This window comes from Cornus florida, unplaced genomic scaffold (assembly GCF_030987335.1).
Source record: "Cornus florida cultivar Cherokee Brave unplaced genomic scaffold, ASM3098733v1 CherokeeBrave_3.0.0_Hap2_Chr03, whole genome shotgun sequence".
NCBI classification, from domain to species: domain Eukaryota; kingdom Viridiplantae; phylum Streptophyta; class Magnoliopsida; order Cornales; family Cornaceae; genus Cornus; species Cornus florida.
This window is the reverse complement of record NW_026775573.1, coordinates 43,954,957-43,970,121: the sequence shown is the minus strand read 5'-3', so window position 1 is coordinate 43,970,121 and position 15,165 is coordinate 43,954,957. Positions and strand designations below refer to the sequence as shown.

The 15,165-nt window shown below is 40.7% G+C and overlaps 1 pseudogene; it reads right to left on the bottom strand.

The window, feature by feature from the left end:
- Window positions 1-10,443: 10,443 nt before the first annotated feature.
- Window positions 10,444-11,866, bottom strand: LOC132301531 (UDP-glycosyltransferase 71E1-like; annotated as a pseudogene).
- Window positions 11,867-15,165: the final 3,299 nt, after the last annotated feature.

Below are 15,165 nucleotides of genomic sequence, written 5' to 3'. Positions count from 1 at the left end.
TTCTATGTTAAGTTATGATGCTTTCTCCATAGATTTAATTTTCTGTGATAGATATAAATATGAATTTTCAATTTTTTATTTTTTTTTATTTTTTGCCAACCTAATGTTGTGATTCATTTTTAATTGTTGGCTTGTATTTCCTTTCGTATGTAGCCATTTTATAGGTCGCTTAGTGACGTCTTACGGCTGTAAGCATTGTTGTGCATTGATGGCAATACTTAAAAATAGAAAGAATATAAGAACATAAAGAAAAAAAAAATTATATTATCTTGACGCGACTCATGCATTACTGAGGTTTTACTCGGATAATGACTATGCCCATTTAGACTAGGGCAACCTATGGTGACATCTGAAGGGTGCATTCCTAGCTTAATTATTGGGTTCCTTTACTGTGAGTACATTTTACATCTAATTGGGAGGTTCTCTACATTTTACATAAAATTAATGGATTGATAAATCCAATAATACAAGTTTGGGTGAGAAAAAATGAAAAGTTATTATTTCCTTGTACAAATTACTTGGAACTATGCAGTTCATGTTGGTTGTTTAACTTGTTTATGACCAAAAAGGTCAGCATAATAAATCGGCAATTTTTTATAGTATTGGTGACTTTACATAGAGATATTGGTATATTCATAATAAAGTAAATATTGCATCTTTATAATATAAATATGAAAATGTTTCCTTCTTGATGGTTATAAGCTAAGGTTAATTGCTTCCATGCAGTACACGGATTAAGCCGATGTAGTTCTACCTTTTTTTTATTTTTATTTCTATTTTTATTTTTTTTTTATTTTGATTTTAATACCACCATAGTTTTCAAATCTTTTTAAATATGGGTTATGTTTACAGTCCCCCAAGTTCATGGATGGGAGTAAAAAACATGGCTAGATATTTCTGGTTTGTCCCCTCCTACACAATTTGGGACAATAAGAAGTTTAGTGCAAAAGTTATACATATTTCTATTTTCCCTTGTATTTCTATACTCGATTTTTTTTACACCTCTCCTTGTTAAATACTTCCATTGGAACACAATCAGTTTGGAAATTTTTTTATGTGAATAAGCTTGTATTTTAAAAAAAGAAAAAAAAAATTGCTCGCCTCTTAACTTAATTCCACTCAACACAAGATATATAATTCCGGCAACTCGTTAGAATATTGAACAAATTATCTCCTTTTTATCTATAGATAATCAGTCACATGGGTTAACTGCTCAACTTAATGAAGCTTTTTGCCAACTACTTTGAGAACTCCTCACATTATGTAGTGACGCTGCTAGTGACGAAACCTATTTTTCTTTTTCAATCTTCCGATCATCCCAACTTCTCCCTCAGGTCACGTAGATCATAAGAAAGAGCTCTGTTACCATCTAATTCATGAGAGAGAGGAGAAACAGAGGAGAGAGTAGAACAGAGAGGAGAGAAAGATACAGAAGAAGAGCAAGAGAAAGCAGTTTAAGGCATTATATTTGAAAATGGATATTTTAAAAAATGATAAACAAAAAATATAAAAATAGATAACCATATCCCTAAAATTAGAAGGAAAAACACAAAAAAATAAATATAGATTTGCATCTAATGCTGACAGGTAAATGCATGGTGCATGTCACATGTCACATGGCACATGGTTCTTCTTACAGGTATATTTGCCTTTACTTTTGAACAGATTAATGTTTTCTCACAGGCTTCCTCACTAAGATGTAGAATTTTCCTTCCACCCATCTTCACTCCTTCCTACCAAACAAAGCATTAATGCCTAGGTTTAGTGTTTGTTACATTCTCTATCCTTAAGATGAAAGATATAGTCACATAATAATCCATCCCTCAGGAGAAATTTCTGCCACAATTGATTTAACCTCTTGAGATGGTTTATTGAATTCGTTTTTGTGGTTAAATTAATTCAATTATATTAAATCTGTGTATCTTTACAAGAGCCTCTATCGGGCTATATATAAGAAATTACAGAGAGAAAAATCAGCAACTAACTAAATTTGGAAATCCTATAATCAGGAATCCCTAATTCTCTATCAATCAAATCCCCAAACTCTAGGAAACAAATATTTACACGATTCTAGTGCTAACCTACCACTAATCAAGGAGACTAACTTGTATTTTTCCACACACCCCCTCAAGCTGGTGAATAGCTGTCAACCATTCTTGACTTGGAAAGAACATCTGCCATTTGACCTCCTGTGGGAACGTATGGTGTGCAAATTAATCCGCTTTCTAGTTTTTCCTTGATAAAATGCTTGTCTATCTCGATGTGCTTAGTTCGGTCGTATTGCACTGGATTATGTGCAATGTTGATTACTGATTTATTGTCACAATAGAGTCTCATTGGCCCACTCCATTTAATCTTAAGTCTTCCAGTATAATCTTCAGCCATAACAACTCACAGACACTTTGTGCCATTGCTCTAAACTCGGCTTCTGTACTTGACCGTGCTACAACATTTTGCTTCTTACTTCGCCATGTTACCAAATTGCCTCCAAGGAATGTACAATAACCTGAAGTAGACCTCTGATCCATAGGGGACCCTGCGTAATCTGCATCTGTGTAGGCTTGAAGGACAAGCTCAGAGTTTCTCTTGAACATCATCCCCTTCCCAGGATTAGCTTTCAAGTAATGAAGCACATGGTAGGCAGCTTGAAGATGAATCTCCTTGGGGTCATGCATGAATTGGCTGATGAGGCTAACAGAATTTACTATTTCTTACCGGGTGTGGGCAAGATAGATGAGTTTTCCAACTAATCTTTGGTACATCTCTCTGTCTACTGCTTGATCTCCAATAGCCTCTCCAAGTCTATGGTTTGGCTCTATAGGTGTTGCAGCTGGTTTGCTTGCGAACATTCCTGTTTCCTTAAGAAGTTCGGTGACATTATTTTGCTGCGAGATGAAGATACCTTGTCTAGAATGAGCCACTTCAATCCGTGGAAAATACTTCAATCTCCCCAAATCTTTTATCTCGAATTCGTTGATCAAACATTGTTTCGAAGTTTGCTTCTCCTTCTCATCATTTCCAATCATAATTATGTCGTCCACATAGATTATCAAGGCCGTGACTCATAGTTATTAAAAGCCCAAGGCGCACCGAGGCGCTAAAGGTCCCTTGGAGCCTAGGCGCGAGGCGCACGACGAGGCGCGAGCCTGAGTGATGTGAGGCGCACAAGTAAAATTTTAAAACAATAATTCTTAACAAAATGCAGTCAATGGAGTGATGGACCAAGTTAAATTCAGCAAACAACATTCACACTTTCAGCAAACACCATTCAAAAAGATGCATTCAAAATTTAAATAATCCATGTAGCAAAATTCAGCAGAACACAACAACAACAAAAAAAAAAAAGAAAAAAAGAAAAAAAAAAGAGACAGATAGCTTTCAAAGAAGAAGGGAGAAAAAAATGTGAGAGAGATTATTGGAAGAAAAAGTCAGATTGTCAGAGATTAAAAAAAAAAAAAAAGAAAAAAAGAAAAAAAATACGGTGGAGTAGATGAAGGGAAAAAAAATGAAGGCTAGAAAGAACAAAAACAAAATCTGAAATTTTACAACAATGAAGATGCAACAGACAACAAAAAAATAATAATTTTAAAAAGTCTTATTCTGTTCGGTATTTCTTTATTAAAGGGTGAGGTGGTGTACTGATTCTCCTACGGGTAATATAGCACCGCAAACTATGTTTGCTGAAGACTGATGATGATGAAGAGCGTACAGATTTACAGCTATACACCAAGAAGTTGAAAATGATGGAAAAAAATACAACGAGAAAAAAAATACAGGTCAGAGAGAACAAAAATATATATATATATATATATAGCAAGACACGAGAGAGGAGTAGATGAAGAAAAAGAAAGAAGAAAAAAAAACAGAGACCCACAAGAACAAAAACAGAGATGGAGAAAAAGATGGAAGAAAAAAAAAAAAAAAGACCCAGAAAAAGAAAGAGCTAAAAAAACACAAAACCAGATATATAGAGAGGAGGAAGAAAAAAGGAGACCCAGAAGAATAGAAACAGAGACGGAGAAAAAGATAGAAGAAAAAAAATAAGAGACCTGAAAAAAAAAAATACCAGTCTACTAGAGACCCAGAAAAAGAATGAAGAAAATCAGAGAAATAGAGAATCAGAAAAAAAGAGAATAAAAAAAAAAAAAAAAAAAAAAGGGCCAGATATAGAGATTAGAGCAAATGAAGAGAGAGAGAGGAGGAGAAGAGAAGAGGAGAACTGGAGAAGGAAAAAAAAAAAAAAAACAAAACTGACCTGTTAATTTGATAGAGACCCAGAAAAAGAAAGAAGAAAATCAGAGAAATAGAGAAGAAGAAGAAAAAAAGAGAATAAAAAAAAAAGGGCGAGATATAGAGATTAGAGCAAATGAAGAGAGAGAGAGAAGAGGAGAACTGGAGAAGGAAAAAAAAAAAAACCAAACTAACCTGTTAATTTGATTCGTTGATTCCTGGCCGGACGGACTGGTAGCCCTCTCTTCTCTTTCTTTCTCTCTTCTCTCTCTCTTTTCCACTCCCACATGTCTTTATTTTTGCTGCAGCCTTTGTTCTTGACTGATTTGTTTTGTTGACTGTTGGGAGACATTAGGTTGCCAAGTCACAAGAAGACAACTTTTCTTTTTGTACTTTAAGTTTCCATTTTGTACACTTTCAGTGTCCAAAAGCTGTAACTATATATGTATAATAATATAAAGTAAACAAGCAAACACAAAGTACACGTAATACATCAAACAAACATATGAAGGAGCATTAAATATTTGAAGCGCGCCTAAGCGCGCCTCTTAAACTATCCAAGGCGTAGCCTAGGCGCGCGCCTAGTGAAGGTCGCTGCGCCTGGGCTAGCATGAGGCGCATAAGGTGCGCCTGTAGGCGCCTTGTGCCTAGGCGCGCGCCCAGGCGCGCTTTTAATAACACTGCCGTGACTTTCCCTGAAACCAAGTGTTTGATGAAAAGAGTGTGATCTTCCTGACTCTGCTTGCATTCTATAGCTAACATCACCTTAGTAAATCTCATAAACCAGGCACGGGGCGATTGTTTTAAACCGTATAAGGCCTTCCTTAACTTACATACCTTGTTCCCTTCAATTCCTCCAAATCCTGGTGGGATGCTCGTATAGATTTCTTCTTCCAGGTCACCATGTAGAAAGGCGTTCTTCACATTGTACTGCTGTAATTCCCAATTAAAATTGGCTGTTAATGACAACAAGATCCTCACAGTGTTCATTTTTGCAACTGGAGCGAAGGTCTCTTGATAATCAACTCCATACATTTGAGTGTACCCCTTAGTAACTAGCCTTGCTTTGTAGCACTCTAACGATCCATCAGCCTTATACTTCAAGGTAAAAACCCACTTACACCCTACTGCCTTCTTTCCTTTTGGTAGATCAACTACCTACCACGTCCCATTTTTTTCCAATGCCATCTCAACTCTCATTGCTTTCCTTCATTCTTCATTGGATAATGCCTCAGATAAAGTGTTTGAAATAGAGATTTCATTTAGACTCGTGAGGAAACTCCTATGGGCTAGTGAGAATTTCTTGAAGGATACATAATGAGATAGATGGTATAATGGTCGTTTGGTACACTCTCAAGTTCCTCTCCTCACGGCTATTGGCAAATCTTGGTCAGTTATTTGAGGTATAGGGAGCTGGTGTTCTATAAGTGGAGTAGGTTCAGATACCGTTACCTCATTCTCAGGAGTCAGGTTGGAGGTTTGGGCTTGCACCGGATCAGGAGCTGGACTTTGCTTCCTTGAGTACATCTTCCCTTTCCCATACCGTATGTGATCAAGAGTCATATTATCCTTCACAGGAGACACAACAGGAGACACCGATGACAAAACAGGAGATTCAGGCTCAGGTACTGAGTTGGATTGAGTGTTTGATACAGGTAAGAGAGATGGTGAACGAGACGAAGACAGTAAAGCGAGCTGGAAAAAATCCTTATCTTCCATGATAGACGACTCCTTCTGAAGATAAGGTTCAGTAAAATACGGTTTCCCTTTCGCAAATGTGACATTAGCTGAGATACAGAGTTTCCTGGTAGAAGATGAAAACATTGGTAACCCTTTTGTGTGGACGAGTATCCTACAAACTCACACTTAATGGCTCTAGGATGCAATTTGCCCCGGTTGTTGCTATGGACATGAACAAATGAAGTGCACCCAAATATCCTAGGGGTAAGGTTGTTTGTGGCACTAAGGTCGGGGTAGAATTTAGAAAAAGGCTTCCATTAGACTTCTTGACCCTACAACCCGTGAAGGAAGTCTATTTATGATGTAGGCAGATGTAAGTACTGCTTTCCCCTAATAATGTTTTGGTACATTTTGATGAAACAAGAGTGCTCTAGTAGTGTTTAGGAGATAACTGTTTTTCCTTCGGCTACTCCATTTTGTTGTGGAGTATTAATGCAAAGATGACTCATGAATAATTCCTTACTCTTGAAAGAAGGGTGGCAAGACTTGATTGAAGTAATCCCTCGCATTATCAGACCTAAACCTCTTTATTTTGGTACCAAACTGATTGTGATCATTTTATGGAAATTGAGAAAGATTTTACTGACATCTTATTTATTTTTGAGTAAAAATATCCAAGAGACTCTAGTGCAATCATCAATAAAGGACATAAACCACCGTGAACCAGAAACATTTGGGACTATGGAGGGTCCCCATATATCACTGTGAATTAAACAGAAAGGAGAGGAACTTCTTTTGTTGCTAATGGGAAAAGCTATACGAGTGTGTTTTGCATACTCACAAATATCACAATGAAATGTTCCAATATTTAATCCCTTAAACAAAGAAGGAAACATGATTTTTAAAATTGCAAAAGAAGGATGTCCGAGACGAAAATGATGCAACCATATGGCATCTTTATTGGAAGAAGAGAGAAACGAAGAGGATAAATTTGTCCTGATCATACTCGGAAGGCTCGGTGTCTCAAGGTAGTAGATTCCTTTCCCATAGCACGTCCAATCCTCCTCCCCGAATCCTGGTCTTGAAATTCACAGTAAGAGGGATAAAACATAACATGACAATGTAAGTCTTTAGTAAGCTTTTGAATGGACACAAGGTTAGTGGACAATTTAGGAACATGTAGAACATTTTTTAGAACAAGATCAGGGGTGATATGGATACCTTTTAAACCAGCAACTGTGGTTGTGGTTCCATCAGCAACAGTGATTTTCCTATTGCTAGGACATGGGGTATAAGTGTTGAACTGGTTTGAAGCATGTGTCATGTGGTCTGTGGCTCCCGAGTCTATGATCCATGAATCCACAAACAATTTATCAGAAACATTTAATCCAAGGGAGAATAAAGACTCACCTGAGAGGGCTAAAGAACAAGCTCCAAAAGATGGTTTCTTAAGGGTTCCCAGTAGGTTTCTTAACTTCTCTATTTCTTCACCGTTGAATCCTTCATATTCTTTTGTCTGGTCCTGACCCACCTGTGAGGTCATATGGGCTTGTCCTTGTTGTCGCTGCTGCTGTCCTCCTTTGTTTCCTCATTCTCGGCTGGATGTGGGTGGTTTCCCGTGTAACTTCCAGCGACGATTCTTGGTATGTCGCCATTTTTTACAGTATGTACACCAGAGATTGTCTCGGTTTGCCCCCTTTGATAATTTCGCCTTTCCATGTTCAGCATTTTGTGGTTGTTCTAGAGTGAGACCCCGCTTGTTGTCACCAGAGGCTACGAGTGTTGAGCTGTCAATCGACTGAGGTTCAAGCATGATTCCTTTCCGACTCTTTTCAGCCCGAATCAATGAAATCACCTCATTAAGAGATGGTACCTCCTTCTTGCCCAAAATTTGAATTCTGACTTGATCAAATTCAAAGTTTAGGCCAACGAGAAAATCATAAACTTGATCTTTTTCAATAAAAATTATGATAATTACAGCACATTGTTGCACTTCAAATCAATCACTCGGTAGTAATCCAGTTCTTGCCACTGGTTTTGCAGAAAATTGGCATACTCAGTTACGGACTTGTTCCCCTGTTTTGTAAATGCTGTCTTTGTCTTGATCTCGTATACTTGCGCTACATCACGAACGTTGGAGTAAGTTTGGTTGAGAGCGTCCCAGATGGCCTTCACAGTTGGTAGGAACATGCATGTATCGCTGATTTCGGGTGTCATGGAATTCCATAACCAGGGCATGACCATTGAGTCCTCCTTGTCCCACGCTTCGAAACCTGCATCACCTTTCTTTGGTCCTGTTACTAGCAAGTGACTTAATTTCCCTTTTCCTTTCAGAAAAGTTCGAACCAATTGAGACCATTTCAATTAGTTTCTTCCATTAAGTCAGTACGCCGGTTGAATATTCTGCAGTTCACTTGTGGAGCGCTAACCTGCTCTTCCTCGGGTGATTGAGATGATTGAACAGTAATTTTTGACATTTTTCAACAATCGGCTATGAAGGCCGGATAGAAGGGTTATGCGAAAATTGGCAAAAGAAATTGCCAGAGAATGACTGCGATGAAGGCAAGTCACATTGAAAATTGGCTATGAAGGCCTGAACAGGAAAAAAATAAATAAATAAAAATAACGCTGAATTTTTTTCCAGGAAATCCAAGCCTTACGGCTCTGATACCGTGTGGTTAAATGAATTCAATTATATTGAATCTGTGTATCTTTACAAGAGCCTCTGTTGGGCTATATATAAGAAATTACAGAGAGAAAAATTAGCGACTAACTAAATTTTGAAACCCTATAATCAGGAATCCCTGATTCTCTATCAATCAAATCCCTAAACTTTAGGAAACAAATATTTACATGATCCTAGTGCTAACCTAGTAACCTACCACTAATCAAGGAGACAACTCGTATTTTTCCACAGTTCCAATGAACTTTAAAGACTGGAGTATATCTATACGTAGGTGAAGATCATGATAGTTTAGTTTATTCTAAACTGAATTTAGTAATTTTTGATCATTTTTACCAATGGGCACTAGCCAGATGATATAAGCACTCTTCCCCCATTTGGGGAGGTTGAGTGTTCGAGTCTTGGTGAAGGCATAGTATATAGTGGGTGTGTGGGTGTTGCTTGAACTTTCGTAAAAAAAACGAATTAGTAATTTTTGTAGTTATGATAATAGTCATGCAACTTTGTTCCCTATCCAATTTGTTTAGCATTCTTCTTGCAGACATAAAATGAGATAAAATTGATTCGGATGGTTAGGACATATGTAAAGAAGACCATTAGAGTGAACCCTTTAAGAACAGTGACATGGATCACATTGAAGGTAATGCTAGATGAAAAGGAAGACCAAAATTAATATGGATAGAGTTGGTAAAGAAAAATATGAACATATGGTTTGACTGCGACTATGGCCTTGAATAAATTAGAATGGAAACATAGGATTCTTTTAAGCAATCCCATGTGGTTAAGAAAATACTATGTTTGTTTTTGGTGTATTTTTTTTTTTTTTTTGACAAGTATTATTGTTGTAGTCTTTCTTGTGTTTGTGCTCCAACTTATAGTACTTTCATTTCAATATTCATGATAGCTTGAGCACTCCATTATATCCTTATACAGTACATTTGTTTCTGCTGAGCTCTATATAATCAGAACCATAGTTTCTGGTAGAGGGAGAGTGTATAAAAGAATGCTATCTTTTTATTTCTCTTTTTCTTTTCTTTTTTTGACTTTGGCAAGAAACTTATGCATCCACTTTGTTCTCATGGAGACTTCAATCCTTCTACATCAGAATGTGAGGACGTACCCCTAGGCCACAATGTAGAAGAAGGAGATCTTGTTTAAGAGTATTAGGTGCCCTTCTGTTTGGTCTGATGAAAAATAAGATCTGAAAATAAATATTAGGTCCATGCTATTAGATAAGTCTGCACATTTTTTTTTTTTAATTATTTTATATATCAGATAAATTATCAAAGAATTTATATAACTTGTTTACAGGCACACAATTGAAATTAGCTTCTCTCTCTTTGTGTGTGTGTGTGTGTGTAAAGGTAACTTTCTAGAAAATAAAATTTGCTTTGCATGTCTTATAATAAGAAAATACTTCAGTACAATAGGAATAGCAATAATTGCAATAGAACAGTAGTTGCTTCTTTACCTATAAGGAGGGACATCCTCCTTACAGCTGATGTGTCATGATATGATTAGACCATGTATCTTTTTTATAATATTAAATAAAAAGTTAGAAAAATAACATACTTTATAAATATAGTCCATTCATATCATGTCATGCTAGCTACAAGGAGGAAGTTCTTCTTTATAAATAAGGAGGGAAGTATTATTCATTGGGATATCATTTATAATTGAAACAAAATAGATGTTTGATAGCTCATCCTATCTAACTTCCTGTTTTGGATTTACTTCACATGCAGCTCATGGAGAACCTGAGAACCTGATTCTAGTTGAAAAGAAGCGAAGACCACCATAATTCTTGGTAGAGTGTATTCTATGCATTGAGAGGTGTCCTTTATTCATTATCAACGGATTTTTGAGAATGGAAATCCATACAAAGGCCACGCTGCCATGGGCACTCCACACCACACACTTTCCAATGTTGAATTCCACCCGCAGTGTGACACAAACCCTCCCACTGCAGGGCGTGAGAGAACCGCCATTTGCGTCGCCCAACCAATCACTTTTCCCATCCCTGCCGTCCATTCCCTGAATCCCTCTGGCAGGACTTCCTCCGGATTGTCGTATTCCTTTGGAAGCTCCATCTTTCCCTTCGGTGGAGGCTGATGCAGGGACTACAAGAAACGGTAGCCACTGTGCTCCAGTGCATCCGCAATCTCTTTCACCTGTTCCTTACTGAAGCTTCCCATACTCCCGAAGCACAAGAAAACCACTGATGGCGGTGGCTGATAGTCTAGCCACCTCATGATAGCATCGGATTGTTGGCTTCCCTCACCGCTTTCGAGGGTGAGTACAGGTCCCACTGGGCTTAGAAGGCTAGAAGTTTCCTGATCTGCATCTGGACACCATTTCATCCTTCTCCTTGTCGGTTGAGGATTACTCAAATCCGGGCGGGGTCTTACTGTCTTCACTGCATGGGATTCTAGCTCCATGAATGTGTTGACAATGATGCCTTTAGCACGTCTGAAACATCGGGCATGTGCTAGGAACATGCTGGCCCCGTCTTGGCTGTTCAGCACCACAGATGGCGTGACTTTAGTCGGAGCTGAATTGACAAAACTTGGTACTGACAACTCAATTTCCAAAGTCCTTGAATTGAGTAATGTCTTCGTTTTGGGGGTCTTGTATAGTAGACTGGAGATGGAACACGAGGCCAAGAAAACCAGCACTGGAAGTGAAGTAGACGTACGTTGGGACCCCCAATTCGTCAGCCACATCAATCATGCCAGCGCAGAACACGTCGACAACAAAGCCAGAAGCCTAGTGGTCTGGATTCTGGCAGCAACATCTCTCACGAGAGGCTTGTTGGTTTCTATGGAAGCGGTATGAAAGTGGACACCAGACTTAGAAGTGAAATCTGAAATTGATTCGTGGTGAGGAAGTTCCACGAAACGTAGGCATGAGTCTTCAGACTTTGAATGGGTATAAGTGCTTGTCTTGGTATCAGGGGAGCCTTCATTATGATGACTGTAATGAAGAGCCGTTCTTCTTGACGGACGAGGAGGCTGGCCATCTCCAGTGCTGATGCGAAGTGACCGACTCCTGGCGAAGGGATCAACACCAGGTCTCCTGTTTTCTTCATTTTTACTACTACAATGCTGGTAAGGACGGGAAGAAGTTGAACTTTTGATTCTGTTTTACACTATTGTTACGATTAATGGTTGACTACGAGTTGTTTATATATAGTCTATAGACCATGAACCATTGAATTTGTATGCAAGTGATGTAATGGCTTTGCTGGCAGAGGAAGTTGCACTACTTCTCAAGTTTGCACCACGACCATGTCAATAATTTATTGATTGTATACTCTGGTATATTTCTTTTACTATCGAAAAAAAAAACTTTAAAGTTTACGTTATGTTGTATATGGTGGGATCCACCTATTGAAAAATGGTGCGAGGAATGCAATGTCAAACAATAGTTCTCTGTGACTTGATTTTTTTTTTTAAAAAAAACAATAGTTATCTCATCTCTGTACTAAATGTATGTGTTGTACGTATAAGATCATAGGTCCAAAATTGTAAAGTATCACTTTGATGACACCTGGCAACTTGATACACAAAGGTTCTTATTTTGCTTGCTGCCCATGACTTGGCTGTTGGCTATAAATGCGTATTGATCTGTGCACAATGTAAGAAAAATATTATAAGTAAATATAAAGAAGCTTATTGTCACGCCCCGCCTATGGAGGTTGTGCCACGCAGGCGACACGCAGACGCTGAGGAGGACGCTGTATGGCAACTGCATGGCAACTGGAGTTTCTAGAGTCTTCCGGAGTAGTCTAGAGTTGTGTGGAAGATTCTAGATATGTGTAGTATATTCTAGAGGTGTGTGGAAGGTTCTAGAATTCTCCAGAATTGTGTGGAGTAGTATGGAGGGTTCTAGAATGTTGTAGATATGTATGGAGATGTGTAGAAGGTGGAAGAAGATTCTAGAGAATCAATCTCCATCGTTGGTTAAAATGCATCCTAGCCATCCATTAGGGATGGGGATGCCTATAAATAGGAGTAGGACTTCATTTTGCAACCAACAAGTCCTAGAGTGAGTCTTGAGAGCCTTGTAGAGAGCTTGAGTGTTAGTCTTGTACAAAGCATTCTTTGAAGTAATAGAAGTGTTCTTTCCTTGCCAACTTAAGTGCCTTAGTGTGTGTGAGTGTGCAAGCCAAGTGAGGAGAGGGCAAGGGCAACTACAACACTAGTAAGCGCACGAGGGGAGTGTGTTGGCTAAGGTGTGCACGGGAGTTAGGCTGACCAAGTACTTGCGAGAGTGAAAGCAACGTCTTGGTGCCGCACGGGAGCAGCTAGAGTGGTGCTGAAACTCTAAGCCCGTGACAGTTGGTATCAGAGCCAGGTTCGTCAAGGGAGCTTTGTTGGAGTAGACATGGCTAGCGGAGGAGACCGCCAAGTCCACATCTTAGAGCAGAGCTTGGAGGAGAAGCTTGCCACACACTTGGTCTACACGGAGACTAAGTTTAACAGGCTCGAGAGAAAGATGGCGGAACTCTACGAGCTGATTGACGGCATTGCCAACAAGGCGCGAGAGAAGGAAAGGGACTTGCATGATCTGGTAGACGACTTGCGCGTGGAGATTGCCGAGTGCAAGAAGGAATTCTCCCAGGCGCGCGAGGTCGTGGTGAAGCCAAGGAAGAAGAAGGCGCCGGAGCCCAAGGAGTACAATGGGGCAAGGAATGCTCGCCAGATTGACAACTTCTTCTGGCACATGGAGCGGTACTTCGAGTGCATGGAGATCGAGGATGATGAGGAGAAGGTGCAGACAGGCACTATGTACCTCACGGACACTGCCGCTCTATGGTGGAGACAGCGCTTCACCGGTAGGGGCACAAGAGCAGTTGATACATGGGAGGAGTTCAAGAGGCAGCTCAAGAGGCAGTTCTACCCTGAGTGCGTTGAGGACCTCGCCATGATCAACCTAAGGTGCCTGAAGCAGAAGGGCAGCATAAGGGAGTATGTGAAGGAGTACTCCAACTTGATGCTGGATATCCCAGAGATGCCGGAGCGGCAACGTGTGTGCTTGTTCATTGATGGGCTGCAGTCTTGGGTGGCCACGGAGCTAAGGAGGAGGGAGCCTAGAGACTTGGCATCCGCAATGGCTATAGCGGAGCGCCTCGAAGACTTTAGGCGCGATGACAAGAGGGCCACGTCTCCCAGGAGGGACCACGGCAAAGGTGGGGGAGACCGGCGCTTCAAGAAACGGGGCTCGCCCAAGTCTAGTGATGATGAGCACAGCGATGAGGAGAGACGCCCACGCCATGATAAAGGCAAGGACCATGGAGAAAAGTCTAAGGCTAGTGGCAAAGGGGAGCGCCGCGATAAGGGCAAGTGGGAGCCGAAGTGCTACTTGTGCGAAGGGCCGCACATATTGCGACACTGCCCCAACAAGAAGACCATGAGCGCCCTTGTGAAGGATAAGGGCAAGGGCAGGGTGGACGATGCGGGCAGCGATGAAGATAGGTGCATAGGGGCTATGCAGATGCTGAGTAGCATGGTGCATGACACCAAGAAGAAGGGCAAGGCAAAGAAGGTAGCTGGGGTGCGCTATGTGGATGCGCAGGTTGGTGGCAAAGCCGTGCAAGCGTTGGTAGACACGGGTGCTACACACAACTTCATTACCCCGGAGGAGGCACAACGACTTGGCTTGGAGATGCGCAAGACGGAGGGCTGGATCAAGGCCGTCAACTCCGAGGAGGCACGCGTGAGTAGAGTGTGCAAGGAGGTGGAGCTATGCATGCAAGGATGGAAGGGCAAGGCTGACTTCCAAGTTGCGGAGATGGACGACCACGACATGGTGCTGGGGCTGGAGTTCATGGACAGGAACAACGCCGCGCCACTACCATGCCTTGGTGCGTTGATGATACTTGGAGGCGAGGAAGGCAAGGCCGCATGTATGGTGTCGCTCGTGGGCAGGAAGGAGAGTCCAGAGGTGGCAGTCAACACGATGGAGCTCGTGAGGACTTCACATCTCCCGAAGGGCGCTCGTACGTTTGGGCCAAGGACATATGCGCAAGTGCTGATGACCTGCGAGAGGCTGGGTCAGCTGAAGAAACCGTGACGAGGGCGTCACGGAAATGGGTGGGGGAGAATGTCACGCCCCGCCTATGGAGGTTGTGCCACGCAGGCGACACGCAGACGCTGAGGAGGACGCTGTATAGCAACTGCATGGCAAGTGGAGTTTCTAGAGTCTTCCGGAGTAGTCTAGAGTTGTGTGGAAGATTCTAGATATGTGTAGTATATTCTAGAGGTGTGTGGAAGGTTCTAGAATTCTCCAGAATTGTGTGGAGTAGTATGGAGGGTTCTAGAATGTTGTAGATATGTATGGAGATGTGTAGAAGGTGGAAGAAGATTCTAGAGAATCAATCTCCATCGTTGGTTAAAATGCATCCTAGCCATCCATTAGGGATGGGGATGCCTATAAATAGGAGTAGGACTTCATTTTGCAACCAACAAGTCCTAGAGTGAGTCTTGAGAGCCTTGTAGAGAGCTTGAGTGTTAGCCTTGTACAAAGCATTCTTTGAAGTAATAGAAGTGTTCTTTCCTTGCCAACTTAAG